Genomic DNA, 12886 nt, shown 5'->3' with positions numbered 1-12886 from the left:
AACATAACTTCATCTGTAACTAAAGCTATCATCTGCCTGAAATGTTAGAGTGACAGCTAACGTTTACATAGTGATTTATCATTTCCATAGTGGTTTTGCACGCATCTGTTCATCTAATAGTGGTCAAAGGAAAAACACCAAACCAATCCCCTTCAGGAGATTAGATGAGACCGAAGCAGTCATTCTCATTAGCTCAGTGCGTTAAGGTGATAGTTTTTCATCTGCAGTTAAATCCAGATGAGAACAACCACATGCAATAAACTTGCCTGTGTCAGTAGTTTCCCTAGGGAATATTTTTTTGAGTTAGTAAGACTAATTTTGTGGTAGCAGAGTTAAATCATATTAGAATGTTCAGTTATGAGGAAAAAAAAAAAAGTTAACCGTATGGCAGGATTGGGTCCAGTCATATATATCAAATACTGATGTGTTAAAAAAAAACAAACACAAACGTTTCTCCCACCTTTGTACATTTCCCTCATTGTTTTCACAGAGCATTCCCTTAATTATATTGCTGTCTAACAACCCTGGAGTATTTCCCGTAAGCCTGCCCGCTCCTAGTTAGCCTATGCTCCAAACATCTCTCAAGCCATCCCTCCCCTTAAACCATGACTTTCCTGTGTCCCATTACCTTGCAGAGTCACTGTTCTGATAACAGTTATCTCCAGACTTTGCAGAAAAGTCACTGACTCCTTGATCACTTCAGCCCAAGGTGCTTTCCTTTTTGCATTATTGTCATAGTCTATCTCCTGGGTTGCAGGCAACATGAAGCTAGTCTAGTGCAGTGTTAATAGAATGAGCTTTGATGGCAAACTGCCTTGTTTCAAATCCTTGTTTCACCTCTTACTAGAAGTGTAAACTTTGGCAAGGTACTTCATCTTTCTGTGTAACTTATTTCTTCTCCTACAAAAGGGGGGAAATATAGTGCCTGTTTGTTATGCAGGTTATATTACCGCATTGAAAGAACTCAAACACTACTTAGCCCAAAGTATTATGTGTCAGTATCATTATTATTGAAAACCACTCTTACATACATAACAGGCACTCAAAATATGTGTTTTGGGTACAATTCCATTGATTTTCTTCATTACAGGTTTCAATGCATTCAAGTAATATTTATTTCAAATAATACTACACCATAAACTACAGTCAGTTAAAATAAATTTGTAAAAGAATGATATTTTTGCAATGAAAAAATAAAGCATAATATTGTGAAATGAGTAACTGTTAGCTTTTCTTTTCAGTGAGAGAGATGAAATTGTTTTCAATCTTTAAAAAAAAAATTTAACCCTCACCCAAGGATATGTTTATTGATTTGAGAGAAAGGAAGGGAGAGAGTGAGGGTGAGAGTAATATCGAACAGTTGCCTCCTATACATACCTCGACCTGGGATCAAACCTGCAATCTTTTGGTCTACCAACTGAGCCACCTGGCCAAGGCTGTTTGTAATCTTGATCAAATGAGTATGTCTAGCTGGGTAGAACTGTAGGTCAGTACCCACATCCAAATGTGACCTATTACCTTGAAGGTCATCAGGAATAATGACAGGATTTGGTGACTCTTTTAGCTGGTCTTAGATGTTCAGATCAGAGATAGACCAAGAAATAATGGAGAATTGACTGTAATCCTTTTGTCCAGCTTAGCTCAAGTCAGTCAAGCTGATATCAGTTGAATTGTAGAATGCCTACAGATATGTGAATGTGAAATTAAATGCTTATTATTTTAGCATTTAATTTGCGATCTTGGAGTTGTTTGTTATGCAGAATGATTACAGTAAAATTTTACCTAATACAGAAATTGCTATAGGAAGTAAGTATTGCCTAAAATATGTGGCAGAGGTTTTGAGGCAGAATGCTGCAAGTGTGCGCTGGTTGTTACAAGTTGTGTATGATAAAATACTGAAAGAAAGAGATGAGATCAAAAGAGAACTGGTTGACGTGAAAGCAGAACAGAGAGGAAATATAGAGTGCTCCCAAATTTTGGAATGTTTAAGGGGGAACAACGAGACTGTTTCTCATCTTCAACCAGTAAAAGAAAGAATTTAGAAGCTTTTTGAGTTTGAAGACTCAGCTTTTGGGAAAAGACCACTGATCATTGAAAGGACTAAAGAGGGGCCTAATAGAAATGCTCTTTCAGGGGCACAATGGACCCACAGAAGTCTGATATACCAAAGTAATTGTTAATAAGTATAGTGGCTGTCTTGAAACAAATTGTGACTATGACTTTTGTTTCACAGAGTTGTCTAAAATCAAGTATAAAAAGTCAACAAAGTATCTTTTTAAATTTTTAAAATACGTTTTTATTGATTTTTTTAGAGAAAAGGAAGGCAGAAGGATAGATAGAAACATAAATGAGAGAGAAACATCACCAATCGGCTGCCTCCTACATGCCCCAAACTGGGGATTGAGCCCGCAAGCCTGGCACGTGCCCCTACTGGAAATTGAACCAGTGACTTCTTGGTTTCTGGGTCAACACTCAACCACTGAGCCACAATGACCAGACACCAACAAAGTTGGTGAGTGAGCTTCTTGACCAGAGCACCCTAGGCTGACTTAAACAAGACTGTTAACTTTCAAAATGTAAAAATTTCAGAAGAGCTTCAGAAGTGGGCTGAGAACGCAATCCAGCTGCCAAGAAGGTAGACAAACCCATCTTGGTTTGCCTGGGACTTTTATGGTTTTGGTCTCAAAAGTTGGGCCATCTAGAAGAACCAAACAGTCCTGGAAAACTGGGAAAGTTGGTCACCCTTCAACAAGGGTATATAATATAATGTTCTTTATGTAGCCAAGAAAGGTAACAAAAAAACAAACAAACAAACAAACAAACAAAAAAAAGGAATGAATTCCAGAGAGCTAAGTCAAGAGTCAGGAAGAACAATGGATTTGGAACTTATTCCAAGTGAGCAGAATGAGGGCCTAATAATTAAGGACCATTTCCTATCCTTTAGGGAAGGGGGACCTAATGAGGTTTCAGAACTGCTATGTTTCCTTGATTGCTTGCATCCTTCCTTGATCCACCTTGCTTAAGAGTGATGGTTTAATTTGTTCTTTCCTCTGTGCCAAAAATTTTTCAGGCCCCTTTGGAATTTTCCAAGAGATTTTTTATGAGCTAAATGATAGGCCCAGACAAACTATAAAATGGGTGTGACTTAGTGGTTCACAGTTACCAAGGGCCCTGGTTTTCCCTATGCAGCAATAGGGAAATTTGCCGGGTAGCATTTGAGATAACAGCCGGGAGCTGAAGGCCTGATTCCTCTTTGTTACCTTCATAATTAAGATTCACAAAAGAGAGCATGAGATCAGACTGAAGCAATTTAGTATGAATCATCTCTATTTCAGTTGTTGGCACCAGCCAGCTCTGAGGTGTCTGAGTTGTCTCATGCCCAGTCTGTGTAAAGTTTCTCTCACTTAGGCACAACCCCCTGGTCTAATACGCTGTGGTTCAGGTGGTAAGTACCTGACTTTGTCTCCCTAAAATGCTAAGAGAAACTGAAGCAGGAAAAAATATTGGGACATATTCCTCAAAAGGTGACTCTGTCCATGATAGACACACTTTACTCCTTCAATATATTCTTTAACATCTTAAAGAAAGAAATAGTGATGTGGACATTTCACATATCTAACAAGACTGAGAGGTGTAGAAAGAAAATTTTAGGTTAGCGGGGCCTTTCAGCTGCTCGTATCACTCAAGTGGGTAAAAACAACTGAGATGTGGTAGAGACAGTGCTATGTCTTTACCAAATCTCATTTCACCTTCTTCTTCCTGGGCTCATAGAAATACATACTTCACAGCCTCCTTTATAGTTATGTTGGGCATTATGACTGAGTTTTGGACAACAGGCAAAAGAAACCCCAGTGTCTTCTTCCACCTCCTCCATATTCTCTCTCTCCCTTCCAGAGCTACCTTCCATGACAGCTACCTGCCATGTAAGATGGCAGCACCACAAAATGGAAGGAGTTCGGACCACTTGAGTTCTTGCTAGGAGGAGAGACTCCCAGGAGAGCTGCCTGGCTTTCATTGGACTGAGATATAAAAGGGACATAAACCTGTGGATATAAAACTTTAAGCCACACAGATTTGGACTGTTTGTTACACCTACTAGCTTTGATTACCCTGACTATGATAAAAGGCCAAAGAAATGAAAATGGAGACTTCACCAGACTGTTTTTCTCTTACCTCAGATTCATCAAATAGTTTACCATGACACCACCTCACCAGCATCAGGATTTGTCACACGTGTCATTGACTGGCCTCGGAGCTCTTGGTTTGCAGTTGGATGGTACAGGGAGGGAGGAGTCACAAGGTTGAAGCGTATGTATTGAACATCCTTGTTCAAAGGATGTATCAAAATTGAGCAGCAGAGGTCAATAATATAAAAATATTTATATAAATAAACCTAAAAGCAATGACAGATTCTTTCATACTCTTTCAGGCTTTAGGACAGCTATTCACATCCAGCCTCTGAGATCTCCCTTCATATTCTCATTACTGATCTTTGAGAACCCATTCACAAAGTATGATGCATTTATTTCTCTCTTGTCAGAAACAAGCATTAAACATGGAAAAGTTAATATAGGCCCTAATGGCATGCTGGGGTTTAAATGAGCTTGTAAGTCTTGCTGAGGCAAATATTTTACATGTGTCTTAAAGCCCTAATAAAGTCTTTAACAACCAAAATGAACCCACTCCCTAAAGTATTGACCTGGAAGTGTGTCTTTGTTGCTTAAATTAGGATTGCAACTTTCCAAGCTACGTTTTATTAATGAGCTCTAAATGGAAGTGTTTATCTCAGGAGGAAGTGCTGTTTCTTCCTCCTGTCCCTGGTGACACACTACGAATACTAATTGATAGGGAGCTGATCTTTAGGAGACAAGAAAGCCCTGTGGCCTTTGTCACTTTGACAATCCTGGCCCATTACAGGGCCTGTCTAACCCAGGCTGAAACAAGACACTGTCATTTCATGCTGTCCCTGGAGCACAAGGCTCTGCCTTGCTTTGGTTGTTCACAAGCTCCTGAGAAAGATCTTCCTTCTTCTACTTGGCCTTATTACCTGCCTGGGACCTATGAGGACTCCAGAAAACACCTCTCTCCTTTACATTTTGTGAAAAATTTATCACGTTATTTCACTGCCTCCATTTATCAATTAGAGAACTATTTGGATAAAAAAGTTCAGGTAATTTCCTCTTCAAAAGTGGAATAAATTACAACACAGGTTGGGGAGAAACATAGACAAGATGTGGGAAAGGCCAAAGACAAGAGAAAGGTTCTATTCTTAATGCATACAGAGAATATACAAAATAAGGAGAAAAAATTAGACCAATTGAAAGACCAATAAATAAATAAATAAATAAATAAATAAATAAATAAATAAGAGAGGGATGGGGTATGAAAATATGAAATACTAACGGCCAATGTATATCTTTTATTAAGCAAAATCAACTTTACCAGTAAGTAAAGAAAATAAATGCAATGTAATATAAATGCCATGAAGAGAAATAGCCCCTTGCTTCCAATCAAATTGGAAAATATTTTACTTTTCACAGTAATATGTAGTGATATTGAGGGTATGGGAAAGTAGGCATTTTTCAAACACTGCTAGCCACAGGGCAGATTAAATTAGAGGACTATTTGAAAATATTTATCCAAGGTCTTAAAAACGTGACTACCCAATTTCACTCCTAGGAACTTAATCTAAGGAAATAAATATCTACAGGATATTTATTGCATAATTACTTAAAATAATAAGAATTGGAAAACAACCCAGAATCCCACAATGGATAATTGGTAAAATAAACTATAGAACATCCATATGCTAAAATGTGATATAACCATTGAAAATTATATTCTAGATTACCTAATGGTATGAAAAAATGTTTCTGACACATTAAGTAAAAATGTCAAATTGCAAAACAATGTTACCCCAATTTATAAAAAGAAAAAATAGTAGTAGTATTTACATAGAAAACAGATTGAAAAGACCAAAATATAAATAATCATAATTTTAGTATAATGGGTTTTTTTTTCTGTGTGTGTGTTAAGATTTTCTGTACTTTTCAATATTTCCACCAAGAGACACGTATTTCTTTATTAATCAGAGAAAAAAAATTTTCACATGAAAACTTTAATTCTACTTACCCTAAAGCTCCCAATTTTGTCATAACTTAATAGCTTGTCCCATTAGTTTAGATTATAACACTAATTAGGTATCTGGCATATGGGTATTTATGAGCCTTGAAAATAAAGACCAAGAGATCACAAGACCAAAAACATTTTTATCAGTTTTTTCCCTTCCTGCAGTCAATGCTCATATTCACAGAGGTAAAGAAACGTGGTTGGCATCCTTTCATGCACATGCATATTTTGTAACAAGAATCTTTAACTGATCTTGACAGGTAGAGAACTATTCATTCAGGTTTTTTTTTTCTCATGGGTTTTACTTGGCATCTTGTTTGGATTCCAGGCTTCTCTGGATGAAATTGTGATTTGACTGTCTGATGAGAGGATATTACTCATTAAGAATAAATGTGCAAAGAACTTTGGAGATTGAAGTTTTATTTGTTGAAAAGAAAGAGGTCATGTCAACTAATCAACTTCAACATACATAAATGCAATTCCCAAGTCTCTGAATGTGGGGTTTAAAGGAGAGATTACAAAACCAACTAGGTAACCAGTACTGAAGAGGTTCCTTGAATCTCTGGGTAAAGTTGGGTTCTACTGAATACAGACTGACGACCCAAGTGACTCCACAATGATTATTGGTCCATTTAGGATGTTCAATAGGATGACTGATTTTGGAGTATTTTAACCTAGGAGCCAAGATAGTTGAATTGCGTTTATTTAAGCATTCTGTTTGTACAGCAAAAAGGGAAGTGACTCTTTCTAGGGAAAATTGTGATTTGCCATTAATTTCTTTGATGTCTTTTTCCCCTTTTTCAACACATATTAAGTATGAGAGGAAAAGCTTGGAATTTTTAATTAAAAACAAAAGAAAACTGTGGTTCAGATGAGCTATGTACTTATTAATTTCATAACTTTGATAAGTTGTTTTGTAGCTTTGAGGTTTATTTGTTTTTAAAATTTGAAGAATAACCATATCTATGTCACAGAGTTGTGATAATAAAATGAAACCGGGTATTAAGTGTTTAGAATTTGCTTAAGTCTAGAAAGGATTTAAGATAGCTTATAAGTAAGGCTCTATTAAACACATATGCACACAACCATACATGTCACATACATATGCACATGACATACAAATACACAAATGTAAAACAAATGTAGAAGTTGCTTAGAATGTGCTTGTATCTTACACCTTGATGATCTGGTTTGCCCATCTAGGAGAATGAATAAGCTATGAATAAAACAATTCTTCCTGACTAAACAAGATAATGCATGTTAATGAACCTATAAACAATAAAGTGCTATAGAAAAAATAAAGTGGTAATTTTCCTGGAACCTCTAACACTCATCAGATATCTAGCTTATGTCCAGACTAATGGGCCTGCCATGATTACAAAGCAACTTGATAAACTTAACTCTGATAAATGAGCTCACAAAGACTTAAAGGGTTATGCCTAAGAATATCTGCATTTTTAATAAGCAACTCTTGGAGATCTCAAACCTATAAAAGCCCAAAGGAAAGAGTCTTCAATGGGAATGCTTTGTTCACAGTGACAGAAGGGGTATGAAGGAGATATTTTTTCTGTCATTTTGTCACCTGCATAAGTGATTATTGACTCTGTTACATATAAAACTACTCCTCTAAGGAAGAGATTCAAAGTCTAAATCTAATAAACACTTATTTTTAATTTTCAAATTTTTAGGAAAGCTATTCATTTTATAAGGCAGAAACTTCACTGACTCTACATCTTCCAAGACAACTGTTGCTAATGGAATGTTGTTGTTAATATATCCTAAATGATTCCAGGGAGATTTTGCCCTGAATAAGTCTTACTCTGCTCCCAATAGCAACACTTCATTCACAATAAGACCTGGTAGAAACAATCGATTTTCAAACTGATTTTTTTTTCTTTCTGTAAAAAGCTCTTAATTTAAAAAGGTTTCTTCTAATTAAAGCTTATTATTAAAAACACACACACACACACACAAGTTTCAATTTCTATGCCATCAGGTAGAAAAATGCTCTGAAAACTAAATAATTTTCAGTGTCACAAAAGAAAATGAATTCTTCAAATTAAGAGTTGCTTTGGAAAGAGATTTCTACATGGAGAGCTGATCAAGATCTGTTGTGTATCAATCCATGCATATATATGATAGTTAGGAGTGGAGATTGTCATACTAACCAGTTTCATGGAAAGGAGCGCAATTGGCAAGATGAGGGAGTTATCATTCCACATTTCGGTCTCTGCACTCACAGGACTTCACTGATGGAGGCTGCAAGTATTCTCTGGACACTCCCAAAACCCTTTTTGTTAAAAAAAATACTGATCACTTAGTTACTTTAGACTGGTAGAGTCTATGTGTTCATCTGGAGTTTATGAATATTAACAATGGCAAAAACCATATCATAAATAGTCTCTAGATACCTTTCCAGATAAAAAGGGGTTTCATAGAGACTAACATAGTGGCTTTTTCAAGGAGGAATATTGTTTTTAACCAATTGGTTTTTATCCATTTAGTTATCTGGAAAATCATTATTCAGCAGGAGACAGTGGGCATCACTGAGTAAAAGGCTGAAAAACCATTAAGTAGAAACATTCATTGATTAACTGAAGTCTTGCTGACCTCTTCCCTGGAGCCTTGGTGAATACAGGACGCATCCAGGAAAGGAGTGAGGTTGTGACCGTCTGGGAAGTACTGAATGTCCCAGATGAGAAGAGAGTGTATCAGTCCAATGAGGATACAGAAAGCACACAGTAAGTTAAACATGGAAAATTTAAAACAAAGAATTTTAAGCTATGATGGAGTTACTAGAAGGATGTAAAGGTAACTCTAGAGGGTATCATAAGGCTAAGGAAAAGTATCCAAGGAAAGTATCCAAGATTGGGAGGGAGCTCTTCCCCAACGCTGAGGTTTGGACCTCGTTGGAGAAGTTATAGTTGAAATCCACTGGGTGTGGAGAATTTTGCTGGGTTGCCAGCTCTAGAGCTTGTCCATAGGTCATGCAAGTAGGAAACAATCCTCTAGGGTGAGTTGGGCAGGTGCACAGAAAAGGAGGGGAGCAACACTGTGGGCACAAGAGCTGCACTGCTTGGTATCCACATTGGGTGGGTCATGGGAAGGTGGTCACCAGACCCAGGCACAGCTGCAAAGTCATTGAAGGATGGCAGATACACAGCTGGGACAGAACAACACCAGGTGTCCCCAGGCATGTGCCCTACATATGTAGGAACAAGAAAAGGAAAGCGCAGCAACCAGAACCAGGAAGAAAAAGCTCCTTTGGCCTGCGATATCTCCACAGCACCCTCTACTGACAAAGCTTATGCACGTTCACTGTAAAGGAGAAATGCTTACAGTCAGTTCATTTGGCAAGCAGGTGCTGAATGTGAATTTGGAGCTGGGAGACCATGTGTTGATAACTGGTTCATTTATGATGATACAAAGAATCTCCCCAAAACAGTGAGAAGGTAGGAAGGGGGAGGGAGCTGGCTGTCCTATCCACCTTATATGCCAAAGAAACTGGCCTCTGTGCTGCCCTACAAATGCTGAGATTTGTAGAACGTGGTCTATGTGGATGATGAGACAGACAAATGATGCTCTGCTGGGTAAAGTTGTGCAGCCAATTAGTACATATAATGATTTGCTTATCAAACTATTAATTTTGTCCCTGATAGCACAATGGGGAGGTTCCACCTGTGTATTGTCATTGCCCCTCCCCACACCACACACACACACACAATCAAATCAGCCATCAGAGAAGAAGTCAGATTGGTTGCTATGGGTCAGGTAAAAGGAACAATGGGTTGCTCTTTCCGTTTTCAGACAGCTGATGGAGAGTTGGACAGACAGCTAACGTTTGGCAAAAGTTAAGTAGGCCCTGCACTTTGGGAGGGCTGTGAGGGGCGTGGAGAGGCACAGAGATGTCTCAGACAATTGATACTAAAAAGACCTGAGAGTCAAAAATAGTAGCTTATAATGTCGCCCCCTCCCTGCCTTCCCATTGTCATGGCAACATGAGACCACTCCACATGTGGCCCATTTGTAGACTTTCCTTGACATTTGCCTCAACCCATTTCATCTGGAAGGCAATGCTTGAGAGGGAGGGAGTGGGCGGGGTGGGTCTCAGACCTGGGTCCTCACGTTTCTTAGGAACTGCACGACCCGTCACAGTTCCGCAGGTGGATTCAGGCTCCTGGTCTCTAGAGGTTGTTTCTATCGCCCAGGAGCACTTAGAGCTGCCTGGTACTGTGCCATCAAGATATGCACTAAATGTATATATTTAAAATAATTAGAAAAAGCCACCATGGCGTGCTAATAATGAGAAGAGCACATGGGGGATGCAGTTGCTTAGGTAGCAGTGCGACTGCCTTTGGTTGGGAGCAGAAAAACAGCTAAATATATCTTTCATTGGTCATAATCAAATAACGAATTTGTGAGAAAATAGCACATCTCATGAGTGTGGGTCTTCTCAGTTTTACAAATAAAAATTTTTATATCAAAATTATTAAAAATGTGATAGGCCTCAGTGACTATAGGTTGGGTCTATAAACTATAAAGTGGCAAGAAGTTGAAATTATGTGTTTAATATAATCAAATTACCAAATTTTATGTGTGTATGTATATGTATACATATATGTAATATATGTATATACTACTTGCATTGCTCACTCAGACTATCCAAATAATTTCTGACTCTTTATAATCCTATATAATAAAAGCCTAATATGCTAAGTGTCCAGTCATCCATTCAATCAATCAAAGCATAATATGCTAATGATATGCTAAGGCCGCTCAACCGCTCACTATGATGTGCACTGACCACCAGGGGACAGTCGACCAGTTGACCAGTAGCTATGACATGCACTGACCACCAGGGGGCAGATGCTCTGGCTGGTAGGTTAGCTTGCTGCTGGAGTCCAGCTGATCAGGACTGAGTTAGATGAGCTGGACATGCCCTGGAGCCCTCCAGTGATCCCTCCCCGGCTGGCCAACCTCCTGTGTCCCTCCCCATCCCAATCATTCACCGGTGGGGTCCCTTGGCCTGGCCCACACCCTCTCGCAATCCAGGACCCCTCAAGGGATGTAGGAGAGCCGGTTTCAGTCCGGTGCATGAATTCGGGACCCCACTGGTGCACGAATTCATGCACCGGACGTCTAGTACCTTATAATACAAAGCAGATATGATCTGACTGAATACAAATGTTATTAAAATTTGGTTTTACCAGAGGTTAAGAATTTTAAAAGAAATTCATCATTCAATCAATTAAAGTTATCATCAAGATGAAGAAAGTCTTTGTGTGTATGTGTGTGTGCACATGCAAGAGAGAGAGAGGAGAGAGAGAGAGAGAGAGAGAGAGAGAGAGAGAGAGAAAGAGAGAGAGAGAGAGGAGAGAGCCATTCTGTAAAATGACTTTGGCAGTGACATTCTACTGAATAACAGAGTGACCTGATTGATAATGGGACTTAGCGGGAACATGGGGACTTTCCTAAGTGAATTATATTTAAAAGATAATTATGTTTGGAAGCCTTCTCTGTTTTCAGATTTTATTAAGCCCTGTGGCATCTCTCAAAATTACTTGTCTGGAATCATCAATGAATAAGAATAAATGATAATTCCATGAAAGGCTTGAGTATTTCTCTCCTGAGACAGGAGAATCACACATGGTGAGCTGTGCCGTGGAACCACTGAGCATGCTGGGGGCTGTGGCGACTCAGCAGGAGAGTCGGAGGAGCTGAGAAGGAAGGCCTGTGAAGCAGGGTTGAACTGTGAGAACTCTCCCATGTACCAAGCCACCGCTGAGCCTCACCACCACCCTGAGAGGAAGTGAAAATCAGGAATTGTAATTTCCATTTAATGAATAAGGAAAAACTCAGAAAGGTCATAGGATTTATATGCCTAAGGCCACACAGCTGACATGTGACAGAGCTGGGACTGAAAGTCTAATCTTTTAACTATGAAGGCTGTATTTTTTCTACTTTATCACCCTGACTGGTATCCACCAAGTTCCTTCTCAAGTTTAAACTGTTTTTAAATCCATGGCTTAAAAGCATGGGAATTAATGGTGAATGGATGGTGTGCTTCATTTTATAAGAATAAAAGTCTTCTTTTATTGCTAAATAATAACAATGGACTCCAGATACTTTCATATAAGTATTAAATAAAATGCCTGAAGAGCTCCTTATAAAACAGAGTTAAATGAAATAGATTAAATATCAATAAGGAGGGTAATTAATAAAACCTTGTAGCTAAATAAGGTTTGGTAATATTTCTAAGTATATGTGAAGTAAATAAAAGAGACCTTGTCTTGCAACAATTGCAACATTGTAAGAATGAAATGCCAAAATTTAGTCAAAATTGGTCCTGGAAAAGAAAGTTTCCATGTCATGTACATGCGATAGTTTGCTTGGGCTCTCATGTGATACAGAAATAAGAAAGCATTTGTTAGTTCTTTTTAGTTTGATTTTATTTGCAAAGAAACAAGAGCTAGTGGCTGTAGGAATGGTAGTATGAAACAGTGTCCTATAAATGAAATGGAAAAGGCTAGTTTTGATTGTAACTGGAAAGGATTTGCCACTTGACTAGACTAGCTAGTGATTTTTCAGCAACTTGGATAACAGTGATTTTAAAGGTACTGTCATAGTGTTATCAGAGAAATGCATGGATGGAATAGTTGATAGTGGGAGTGGGGCTCCTGGGGTACCACTGGAATAAGCATTTCCAGAGGTTGCCAGGAAAGGATGAGATGTGGTAGGAAGCTTTATTTGTAAGAAA

Source organism: Plecotus auritus (genome assembly GCF_963455305.1).
Source record: "Plecotus auritus genome assembly, chromosome: 2".
Classification (NCBI taxonomy): domain Eukaryota; kingdom Metazoa; phylum Chordata; class Mammalia; order Chiroptera; family Vespertilionidae; genus Plecotus; species Plecotus auritus.
The sequence above is the reverse complement of the archived record's forward strand: the minus strand, read 5'-3'. Positions refer to the sequence as shown.